The sequence below is a fragment of the Miniopterus schreibersii genome, assembly GCF_964146895.1.
Source record: "Miniopterus schreibersii genome assembly, chromosome: X".
NCBI lineage: Eukaryota > Metazoa > Chordata > Mammalia > Chiroptera > Miniopteridae > Miniopterus > Miniopterus schreibersii.
The window spans coordinates 103,053,019-103,065,144 of record NC_138104.1 but is presented as its reverse complement, the minus strand read 5'-3'; the positions used below and the strand labels follow the sequence as shown (position 1 = coordinate 103,065,144).

At 40.1% G+C, this 12,126-nt stretch overlaps 1 protein-coding gene across 1 annotated transcript in view; it reads right to left on the bottom strand.

The window, feature by feature from the left end:
• The window catches only part of MID1 (midline 1), a 532,380-nt gene that overhangs the window by 384,394 nt on the left and 135,860 nt on the right, over positions 1 to 12,126 (bottom strand). The window contains exon 3 of the mRNA XM_081124834.1: positions 6,831 to 6,975. The gene's annotated coding sequence lies outside the window, so the exon portion shown is untranslated. The remainder of the gene's footprint in view (positions 1 to 6,830; positions 6,976 to 12,126) is intronic.

The following is a 12,126-nucleotide window of genomic DNA, read 5'->3' as shown; positions in this document are numbered from 1 at the left end:
TATGTGGTTCTCTTATATCCCCCCTTCACCTCAACCTGTCATCCAAACATAGATAGATGATAAGTTTCTGTTAAATTGTTATTCAGTATTATTGGGTAAATATAAGTCAAATGTTTACTATGATTAAAGTAACTTTCTTGTAAACTTTTTCCCCTGGTGCTAATAATTGTCTCATTTTCCTTTGCTTAGCTGTTTTTTCACCTATGGAGAATTCTTCCAATACCGTATAAAATTATGGCAATACAGATTTACATGCCATCAAATCTCTCAGTTCAAAAAGTTACCATTTTCTCCTTTTTGACTTCCTCCCTAGTACCCTCCATTTTTATGTTCCATTAGGACCAGTTACTCTCTTGGACTTTTTTTTTTATTAAATATATCTTTATTGATTTTAGAGGGAGGAAAGGAGAGGGAGAGAGAGATAGAAACATCAATGATGAGAGAGTCATTGATCGAGCCCACAACCTGGGCATGTGCCCTGACCGGGAATTGAACCCTGATCGCCTGGATCCTAGGTCGACGCTCAACCGCTGAACCACACCCGGCCGGGCTCTCTTGGACTTCTGAGAGTTGTTTTCTTAAAACTTCTCTTTACCGTCAACCTTCTCCTTTTTCCTGTGTTGCATCTTCTGCTTCCAGAATTTTTCTTTCTTGTTGTACTTTCTTGTTGTACTTTCTTGTTGTGGAGTATGACCCATGCTCCACAAACTTGCTATGAACAAAGGCATTGCTTTACTCTTATTTTAAATGAATAGTTTGGCTAGTATAGCATTCTAGGTTGGAAATTATTTCTCCCCAGAATTTTTGGAAGCCATTGCTTCATTTTCTTCCAGATACCAGTTTTCAAGTCCAAAATAGTTTTCATTCCTGATCTTTCATATAGGACCTGAGTTTTCTCCCTAGAATATTTTAGTATCTTCTTGCCTTTATGTTCTACAATTTCACAGTGATGTACTATGATGTGAGGTTTTTAGATTCTTTGAATTATGCTGTTGTTGGATCTTTGCAATCTGGAGATTCGTATGTTGAGTTCTAGAAATCTTTCTTGAATTTTGTGGTAGAGACAGCTAAACTCCCACTGGAATTGTTTTTTCCCCTTAACTATAGTCTGCATATTTATGTCTCCTCAAATTCACAAGTTGAAATTCTAATCCCCAAGGTGATGGCATTAGGAGGTAGGTCCTTTGGGAAGTGATTAGGTCATGATTGTAGAGTCTTTATAAGTAGGATTAGTGCCCTTATAAAAGATGTCTCAGAGGTTGTTGGCCCCATTCACCATGTGAGGACATAGCAAGAAGTTGGCAGTGTGCAACCTGGAAGAGAGCCTTCACCAGAATACAACCATGCTGTTACCCTTATGGACTTCTAGCATCCAGAACAGTAAGCAATACATTTCTGCTGTTGATAAGGCATCCATTCTATGGTATTTTTGTTATAGCAACCCAAATGGACTCAGAATACTGAATTTTGTTTTTCCCCTTCCTGAATATTGGCCCCTCTTTGCATCCAAGTAGGCAAGACGATAAGCTCTCCCCAATAGGCTAGGAGAAGTGACATGTTACTCTGGGCCAAGGCAATGAGGGAGTGGGTAGATTGTTCTATTCTCTTTTCCTTCATTTCTCAGATGGATGAAGATAATACCAAGGTACTGGGATGGCAGAGTCATGGGTCCCTTAGTAATCATGAGGAAAGCAGCAGCTTGCTGGCTAGTAACCAGGAGCATTTACCAGAAATGTGATCCAGAAATGTACTTTAATTTTATTAAGCCACTGATGTTTAGCAGTTTATTGTTATAACAATAAGTGTTCCCTGACTGATAAAGTTCTTTGAAATAGTCTCCCAACTGCTTTCTCTGCTTTTAATTTCTGGAATGTCAATCAGTGAGACTCATAAGATTTCCCAAATTAATATTCAAATTTATTTTTTTTCTCACATTGCTTCTCTTTGACTTTTTCTTTCACTTCTAGTGAGACTTATTTGAAAATTTCTTTCAACCATTCTCTTAAAAATATCAGAATGCACGGGGAGAGGGAAGGAACTATCATATTTTTAGTTTCTAAGAGTATTTTTCTGTGATTCTTCCTCTTCTATATTATATAGTTCATGTTCAATTCAATATGTTCCTTCTCTGAGGATAACAATTATAGCTTTTAAAATTATTTTCCTGCTTTTTAAATCATTTATTTCCTTTGTGTATGTGTGTATTGGAAGCCATTCCTCAATGTCTTATGATCCAGGGCTGCCTTGCTTCTTGGTAGAAGTGCTAGAAATCTGATTGCAAGCTCTGTGTGGAGCTAGGGAAGTAGTGATGTGGCAACTAGTGGGCTTCCTATAGGGCATCTGGATGGCCCACTAGCTTCTTCATTTGATGACCTCCAAACATGTAGCATGGATTCTCAACTTGGCCCTGATGTTCTGGGAGCCATGCAGAAGCAGGGGGCTGGGTGGGGGTACAGAATGAGGTTTCCATATTTTTTATGCATGCTTGCATTTTACCCTTACCTCCATCTTAAAATGTGCCAGGTTTTCCCTCAGTCTGAATGAAGCCTCTCTAGTTCAATGCCTCCATGGAATAAGACTCCAGGTCTTATTACAAAGATTAAAGAGAAATAATTACCTGATAAGAAAGCTAAGGCTGGGCTGTGGAAACAAGAGCTGGGTTAGCCTATTGGGATGGTTCACACTTTCAGAATTTTGCAGGTCAAGTGATGTATTAATGAATACTTTCACCAAGATATAGGCAACACAAGAGCGATAATAAGTGTGGTATGGTTTGGGGTCCTAATTGGTCTTCCTATTTGGTAGAAAAATACCAGTAAAAGATAACCTGAATCACTTTGGGGCTTTCCTGAAAACAGAGTCTGACATAATAACTTGAGTAGAACTTAATTCAGGAGGTGATATTTGAAACAGAAGAGAGGGAATGAGAAGTGATAGAGGGAAGAGAGAAAAGGCCACAAAAGAATGAGTTACTGAATTGGTAAATAGTGTGGGCAATTGGGGATCGATGCTAATCAAGACTATCTGGGGACCCAGTAGAACAGATCGCAGAAGTGTCACATCAAACAAAATGGAAGTAATTTATCTATTGACCCTCACTGTCCCTTTAATAAGGGTCACTCCTGAGAGTATTAACATCCACCACACACTTCTGGGCAGTGGCTGTTCAATGCCTAAACGGTCTCCTTCTGCTTTGGAGAGAGCCCCTAGAACCAAACAAGAAGATGCTGAGACTGAGCTGTGGTATATTGGCAGAATGTGTGGAATTTTCATCTCAGCTGCAGGGAGATCAGCTAGACTAACAGCACATAGAGAAAGACACTATGAGCATCTGCCACATGGGGGTGGTGGAAGGAGATTATGTAAATGACCAAACAGAAGAGAGAAGCACCTGACTAGCTCAAGATGGTCAAGGTCAGAGGGTTCAAACAGAGATCCTCCAAGGAGCCCAAAAGGCACACATGATAAAGAACCAATTTAAACATCTGCCAGGCATGGAGAAAGGAAAGCCAGCTCTGAAAGGACCAACTCTCTTCCTTTTCCCTTCCCTTCCCTACTCCTCCATATGCCCAGGTCCTTGAGCCCTCTGGCCAACATGCTGGGAGACTGGGGAAGAGGAGGAATCCAAGCCCATGCCCCTTTCCTCCACTGGAGGCTTCAAGCCTGGGGAAGTGATAAAGTGCTGCCTTTAAATCAACTTTATAGAGTTTTCATTAATATCCTGGTTTGGATACTGATTTGTCAACCAAGACTGTTTGCAGCTCTCTATAATCATAAGAACTACATGTGACCTAAGAATGAGCAAAAACGTTTTTACCTTGGGGCAAGAGACATTCAAACCTTCCAAATAAAGTTCTTTCGAGAGCATGGTAGATAAAGTTTTATTTTTATTGTAACATTGGTTGTCCTTATTTGATATACATTTATCGGGCCATTTTAATGAAATAAAATTCAGTTTTGCTTTTTTCCCCCCTGGGGGACCATATTTTCCAAAATGAAAAAGGTGATGAAGGATATGGCAGATAGGAAGTTTGGCTTGAGGCTATGAGAAAGAATTCAAGCTCCTTACCACTGCTCACAAGGCTTGGTGTGATCCTGAGCCTGCTTATCCCTCCTAGTCATGTAATACTCCCTCACATTCTATGCTCTAGCCACACTGAGATTCATTCACTTCCTGCAGAGCACCATAACGTAGTGCCTCCCAGTCCTCCAGATTTATTCTCTCTCTCCTTCTCCCAATTTCCACCTCCTCTTTTAGGTCCACTTAATTACTTATTATTCACTAGATCTCAACTTAAATGTTGCCTAGTCCAGGAAGAACCCCCAAGCATCAAAGTTTATGTCACATGTCCTTCAGGTGCTGATATAACTCCTGGGGCTCCAATTCTCCTAGCCCTTTATCACTATCGTATTTACTTATTTACTTTGAGGTGCACTCTCTGCCTTCATCCACTACCACAATCTCTGTAAGAGGTGGTCTGTCTGCTTCATACCTGCAGTGCTAGCAGCTAGCATAGTGTCTGGCATATGGTGGGAATATTTGTCAAATGAATTAATTTGTATGTGTATTTGCATAAAATGTCTGCATATGTGCACAATTGTACACAAATTAAGCTACATATTTTTTAAAACTCAGCTTTGCAGAAAAGAATAAAATGATAAGATATTGGAACCATCCTGGAAAATTCGGGATGTATGGTGCCTATATAGTATATGCCCCTAAAAGTGTTTTTCAAAGTGTGGTCCCTGAACCAGCATTATCATTGGGAAGCTTGATAGAAATGCAAATTCTCGGCACCTCCTTCCAATCAGAAACTCTGGGGTAAGGATCCAACATCTGCATTTAATGAGCCCTCTATGGCACACTCAGGTTTGAGAACCACTGCCCTAATATTTAAAATGACCCTCCCTGCAAAGTGCTTAAGTCATATTTGGAAGGAGGAGACTGTGTCTATTAAACATCCCTGAAAATCAAGACCCATGTAACCTTCTTCTTCTTGATGCCATTCAAGTTAACCATCCAAACTAAACACTGTCCAACACAGTCCATTACCAGAGTACTCAGCTGGAAAGGATTACAACTGAGCAGCACTGTCAACATCTACAAACGGGGCCCAGGTGTGTGCATCTGGTACTCCTGGCTAGGAAATCACTGGATTACTTGCTTCATTTAATTCTGCATTTTAACAGCCTGACATTTTAAACTACATGGTTGGGTTTTTAATCAGATGGGCCCACCTCTGTACCTATCTTGGCATTTCAACTTACTTTATGGGAGTAAAGGGTGTTAAGCCTCAGGTTTGGCCAAGGGGAGAGGAAGTGACATTTGAAATGACTGGCCAATCCATATGTGATCTTAAATGTGAAATCAAAGCCTCTAGGTAGACACAAACAGAAATTATCCAGAACCTTCAGTATTTGCTGATTCCTCCACCCAAGGAGGTTTTCTATTTTTAAAACCCCATCAAGTTCAGGGAGATGGGAAGTTTTGTATCTTGGATCAGATTTTATTTTATCCATGAGGGTAACCAACAGGACAGGACCACTGGGACAGACCTAAGACACTGGATGGAAATTAAGTCTTTAAACCGAGTATAAATAAATAAATAAATACACTAAAAATCAATTAAAACAAAATAAAATAAGAAATTCATTGCTTCAGTCACACAAGCCACATGTGGCTACCATATTGAACAGCACAGATCAGAACACTCCCATCGTCCTAGAAAGTTCTATTGCACAGTGCTGCTCTAGAACTTACTCTAAAATCAAACTTGCAGGGATACCTACATTCATAGAATATTGGAAACCAAAAGGTAAATGACCAAGGATGCAAGCAATTTTGCTTTTTTGGTGAATTAGAATTCTCCCTGAAATTTGGCACAAATGTGGCCTACTTTGTTTGTCTACACATCTCTCTCAAATACATTCAATGAGAATGAACACAACAAATGTAAACTGAATGCCTTCTCTGGGCAACACGCTGCCCTGGGCACCACCTGGTGAGTAAAGATGCATAGAATCTAGTTCTTGTTGTCTAGCAACATATTTTGTAGAATATGTAAGACCAGGACACAGCTATAATGAAATAAGAAAAATAGGTAAGGTGAGAGAGGTATAAACTAAGGCATAGGTCTCCAGTGTTGCTGTGCATATAACAGCCATGTTAAAAATACAGATGCTCCAGCCTCATCCACAAGAAGAATATTCTTTGATTCTGAGAGAGGCTTCCAGCATCAGTCATGTACCTCCTTCATGGAAGCAGACACCTAAAAGATGGCTGTTGGATATGAAGAGACAGGGCAGTAGAGGAGAATAAGCATTCTCTTATAGGTAAAGAGTAGCAGGATTTATAAACTAGCATTGACATAAATATCTGTGTATTGTTGATCATACCACATCAGCAATTTAACTAGAAACTACTGTTGAAACGTACCAACTTGATTTGTTTTTGAATCTTCAAAAGCCAAAAGAACAGTTTAAATCCTTAAGTAGGAAAATGAGCTGAGGAGTTAGTGAGATCTGAATGAATTACAGGGAAACCAAGTCCTGAAGTCAACAGAACCATTCAAAGGCATTACACCAAGCAAAAGACAGTATAGCCAATCCTTTGGGGACAGATAAGTCATCTATTATACTTATCAAGCTATTAATTAACATAGGGAAATCAGCAATCCTTTCTTCCTTTCTACTTTCTTCCTCTTTTTCTTTTCTTTCTTTTTTTTTTACAGACAGAACAATGTTGAAATACAGGAAAACATTCCTGGGGAGGGCAATATGTAAACCTGGGAGCAGCTGGCAAATATTATGTCTGTAGATGCCCCACTTACCAGATGACAAAAACGCTGAAAGTCCTAGCCAGTGAATAACATTCTGAGCCCACACTGTCAATAGATATCTCCTGGCTCATTAGTTGGCAATAATGGCTTTAACACCAATGGCTGATGACTTGGGCCAGTGAGATGGACTCTGCCCCTGTATCTGAGAAAAATCAGAGAAATCAGCATGAGTTGACTTAGATAACACTGCAAACTAAAAAGAACATAAGTATTAAAATTCCAATGTTTTCACTCTCATCCTGAATTTCTTTTTTGCCCATCTATTCTGGGATATTGCCCATCCATCCCTTCTTTCTTTTTCCTCCCTCCCTGCCTCCCTCCCTGCCTCCCTCCCTGCCTCCCTCCCTCCCTTTTTCTCTTCATTTCTTCTTCCTTCTGACCTTTTCTTTATTTTTTAAAGATTTGAGATGAAGAGGATTGCTTGTTTTTAACAGGATAAAGCAGGTAAAGAACAAGAATGCTGATTCACTCAAGGCTGTCTTAATTTCCTTTGTTTGAATATATCCCTTCACCACCACCAGAATGCATTCTTTAATGACGAACAATTTCCTGCTATACCAGATAACAAGACCTTAATCCTTGTGAAGGGCCATGCAAACGTAAAATTTGTAAGTCATAAGCAGTTGTTCCAAGGAATTTTTATTGAATTTCATTGGACATGCAGACTAAATGCAATTTCTGGCTTTTATTAGACACTAAAAGTCTATGTGTCAACTAACTCAACAAAGAAAAATTTGGGTGCAGTACATAGCAGATGGTAGGAAAAACCATCATTTGAGACTATACTGGTTGTACACTGCTCAACTCCTGGAAGAACCTGGAAAAAAGTTTTTGAAGTGAATAGTGTCCCCAGAAGCTGTACAGTGCACAACCTGCTCAATTGCTCATGACAGCCTTAACAGGAAGCTTTCTATATAATTATCATAGGTTATATGTTTATGCAATTAACTATTTATTGGGTACTTATCATATGTAGGCTCTGTACCAGACCATGGTAAGCAAGGCTGATTAAGTCTCTGTCCTCATGGAGCTAATACTTTATTAGGAGACTCAAATAATTAAGTGAACACTCATGATTAAAGCATGCTAAGTACTGTAATACAAGAAATACAGAGTGCTATGAGGTCAGGGGAGATTCCTAAAGGAATTTATGGCTATTTTGGGATTTAGAGATGAATAGGAATTAGATATGCCAAGAGAGTAGATATGGTTAGGATGCTGGTTTTGTTGGATCCAAGCGCACTTGTCCTATCAGTGCCCATGGCAGAGCTGAGCCATTCATACGTTCTGCTTGGGGCAGATGTCATTTCTGTACAGTCACCTGGACAGCTGTGCTTTGCCCCTTCTTAGTGGCACTTGCCTTGAATCTTACGCTTTGTTCTAAAGTAATTGGGGTACTTTACTCCCATTCGATTATGGGAGCCCACTGAGAACAGAGTGTCTTAGCTCCTGATGTCCTGTTACTCTATCTTTGCCTCTGGTAGGTGTCCAATAAATATTGAGAGAAAATAATTAAACCATTGTCTAACTTAAGGTAAATCAGTATAAGATAAAGACTTGAGAATTTTATTTTTATTTTTCCCTGCCTTTCAATTAAGTTAAACACAAACATCTAGCTCAGGCAGACTTTGAGCATGGTTTTTCTGATTTCAGTTGTGCTATCAGTGAACGCATAAGAGCAGTTTCCTGATATTGTAACTTGACAGAAGAGGACATTTAAACAAATAATGATATTTGCAGCAAAAGACTTATGATCTCATGTTTTGATTCCAATCTTATAAACACTTGAAAGTAGCTTTATAGGTGTCTTGGGCTAATTCTGAGAGAGCGTATAGTTCTTGTGCAGTCACTGGAAAGAAAACACAGTATCCTGTTCCAATAAAAGTTTCAGACACGGCAGTAAATCAAGCTTGCCTTTCAGAATACAATATTAGGCCATCAGTTTGGGCATAACATTTGGTAATATCATTGAGACACTGAAGGCAATCATCACAACCCACATATATCCACAGTTCCAAGGGCAGCTTTATGTTAAAGCCAGAGCAATGACAATGGCATGCAGGTTTTTTTAACCTGGTATCGAGAAGACTATAGAGACAGACGGCCTCAAACCAATTAACAGGAGTAGCCTTTGCCTTGACACTAGGAGAGCAGCTTTCCTGAAAACTCATAAAATATTTTTGTATCTCCATTGATAAGTTTGCAATGACAGTGGGAGAATGTTCTCAATTTATTTCATTCAGCTTTAAAAAATTTAAATATGTTAGATTGCAAATCTGTGCATTGACCTAACACAATTGCACCATCTTTTTTCTTATTCGTGACAATGTGGACAGCAACAGTGAAGATATGTGGCCTAAAAGAGTGGGATTTCAGCTTGCATTTAAATTAGGAGATTTTACTTCCAATTTTCTCCTGGTTTTTGGATTGTAATTTCTCACAAGATCTGTTTCCAGAAGAGCTATGCCAAATTTGGTCATCCATGACAACAGTGGTATGAGTTAGAGAAACATTGGCCTCCAGGACTCTTTGGAGAACAAATTCAGATTTAATGCTGCCAGTACCCCATATTTCTTGGGAGAAATATGCTAGAATCTTTGATTTCCCCTATAGGGATACTCAATAAAAATGAATAAAGTTACCCATTTAAAAGCCGCTCATTTACTGTACATTCTCATTACTTTAAATTCTGATGATCTTGGATTACATTGGGCTATTTCAACACTTAATTTTTCATGGTTTCTTGAGACTTTCCACAAAGCAAATACACTTTTCAGGTGCAAGTAATTGATATGTTACAACATAGATATAAATATCTTCACAACTGAGCATCTTTCCATATTAGCTTTGCACAGAGTTGTCCAGTGAATATTTCTGAATAAAAGAATGAATAGTTCTGTAAATATTATCCATATCAATCAGCCAAAATATGTTAAGTCCAGACTGTGACTTGGATAATTTTCAAACATACTTCCAATTGCGAAAAGCAGTTCAAACCACTGAACACTTTCACTCCACTGTTGCTCTGGTCCCTAGGTCTATTCTCTCATAAACCAGCCTAGCTCCCAGGAACAGTCAGTAAAATGACTGTGCCAGAGTCGCCTCAGTGGGTGGCCCAATTCTTCAAGCCATATTATATTTACCTTGCTCTGCAGGAACCTCAGTAGCTCCATTCTCTTCTATGGCTGAGCCCTCAAGCTTCCTACAAATATTGTTCTTCATAACTGAAGGTTCGATCCTGTGCTAGTTTCTAGAACTAACCTTTATCTTTGTTGGGAGGATTTAAGGAATTCTGGTTCAATATCTAGAACATCCTTTCCTACTTGCTTGGCTGCCATTTTGGCTCTGATATTGCCCTGAGTTCTTATAACTGTATTTCTTCTTTTTTCCCCAGTATGATCACCTCACCTGTGGTCTCCCACTCACCTCTTGGGTGTGATCTGTATCTCAGTAACTGAAACGAGCTCAGCCTCCTTAGAGATGTGCTCCCTTCATTCCTTTCAGTACCTAGTGGAGGGCTGTACTCTCTTGCTCCCCATGAACTCAGGGAAGAACATTCCTGAAATCTCCTGCTTGCTTGCTGCAGAGATTGCTGAAAATTCCCACTGCCAATGTACATGCCCCATTTGTCAGACACCCCACTGGATCTCCTAACGCCTGTTTTTCTGTAGCCATGATGGTTGGGTGCTGAACCTACAGTTCACGTCCTCTGAGAAGTAAACGCGAAGATGGGGTAAAGCGGGCAAGGATTTCATTAGGGGGCATGCCTGTGGGAAAGGAGCTAGGATGAGAAGTGAAGAAGGCGGGGAGAGCATTCAGATTGTGACGCTCCGTGACTCCCAGTGAAGAAGAGAAGGGAAGAAGGTGGAAGCTCCTAGTCTCCCCCTTTAGTCTTAGGAAAGTTTGTGAAAGCTGTCAGGGCATCTTAACCAAAGTCATCTACCAAACGGGTAGTGTGTCTCTCAGGATCACGTCTGCCTTAGGATCCTCTCATCATTTAGCCATTGGGAGCGAGCTGCCTGTGGGAGGGGGGCTTTGGTATAAACCCCACCACTGATTCCAGAGTGCAGCAACTGGGGCCCTTGGTCAGTAACACCCCCTGTGGTCACAGGTCTGCCAGATGTATGTTTATAGCCTTCACCATCTGTCATGCTAGACCTTCTTCTAGTACCAGAAGCTGGGCCTGTACCCCAGGAGCTAGCCCCACCTGGCAAGCATGCTGTTTTCCCTCCAGCTCCCAGTATCTCTCAGCCTGCCCCATGTGGCTGGAGTCAACAGGCAGCCAAGCCATGTCCTATCATAAGTAGCACTTGCATGTGTGAATTCCCTGTTGGCATTTGTCAAAGAATTTATATGTGTTTCTAAAACCCAAATTCCAAGAAAAATTAATTGAGACATTGAGGAAATGAGATAAGTTCCTGTAATTCTTCTCCAAGAATTAAAACTGAACAATCAACGTAGAGACATAACCGGCTTCATGAAAGCCACCAACACAAAGTCAAAAGTAAGAGCAGGAAACTGATGCGTGGAGTCAAAGAACGTCAGCATTTCAGGAAATGGGACAGGAGAACAGAAAAGTGGTCATGAGCCAATCATTCAGCCCTCCTTTGCAGCTGCTGCCATGTTACACGCCTGTGTTGAATGCAAATACAATATTAATAAGTTGATATGCACAGTATACTTTATACAGACCACATGACTGATTTTTCAGAAATGACAAGTTTTGAAGCAAAATAAGCCCTCCACGTATGGCAATTTCCATGTACGACTCTGGGTAGTGTTGGTAATGTAATAGGAGATCTGAATGTAAGGTTATTTGGATTCTACCTAACAACACTTGCCATCATTTCGAGTGTTTGAATGTTTGTTATAGGACAAAATTTTTTGTAAATAATGCTAAATTGAAAATTCCATATTTATTGAACAATTTTAGTATCTATAATAATTAATAAAGAGTATAAAGAATGTTAGTATTTTAACAGTAATGTATAATAGAGAATAACTCAAGAAGTTGCCCAGAATTCTAGTTTCTTGTTCCTGAAGACCAGAAACTGAGAGATGAAGCTTGGGAGTTCTTCAGAATTGATTGGAGAAATGCTGAGGACTTAAAGGAACATGCTGCCCTCACCTTATCCAATCAAAACTCAACCCCCTTGAGAGGAAACAAGCTGGTGGCGTAGGCAACCGCTGCCCCGCCGCCTCCGGCAACCGCATCACAATCACAGCTAAAACCCAGAACCACCATCCCTCAGAGCCTCCTGAGATCCGGCTGCACAGAAGCCCCGCA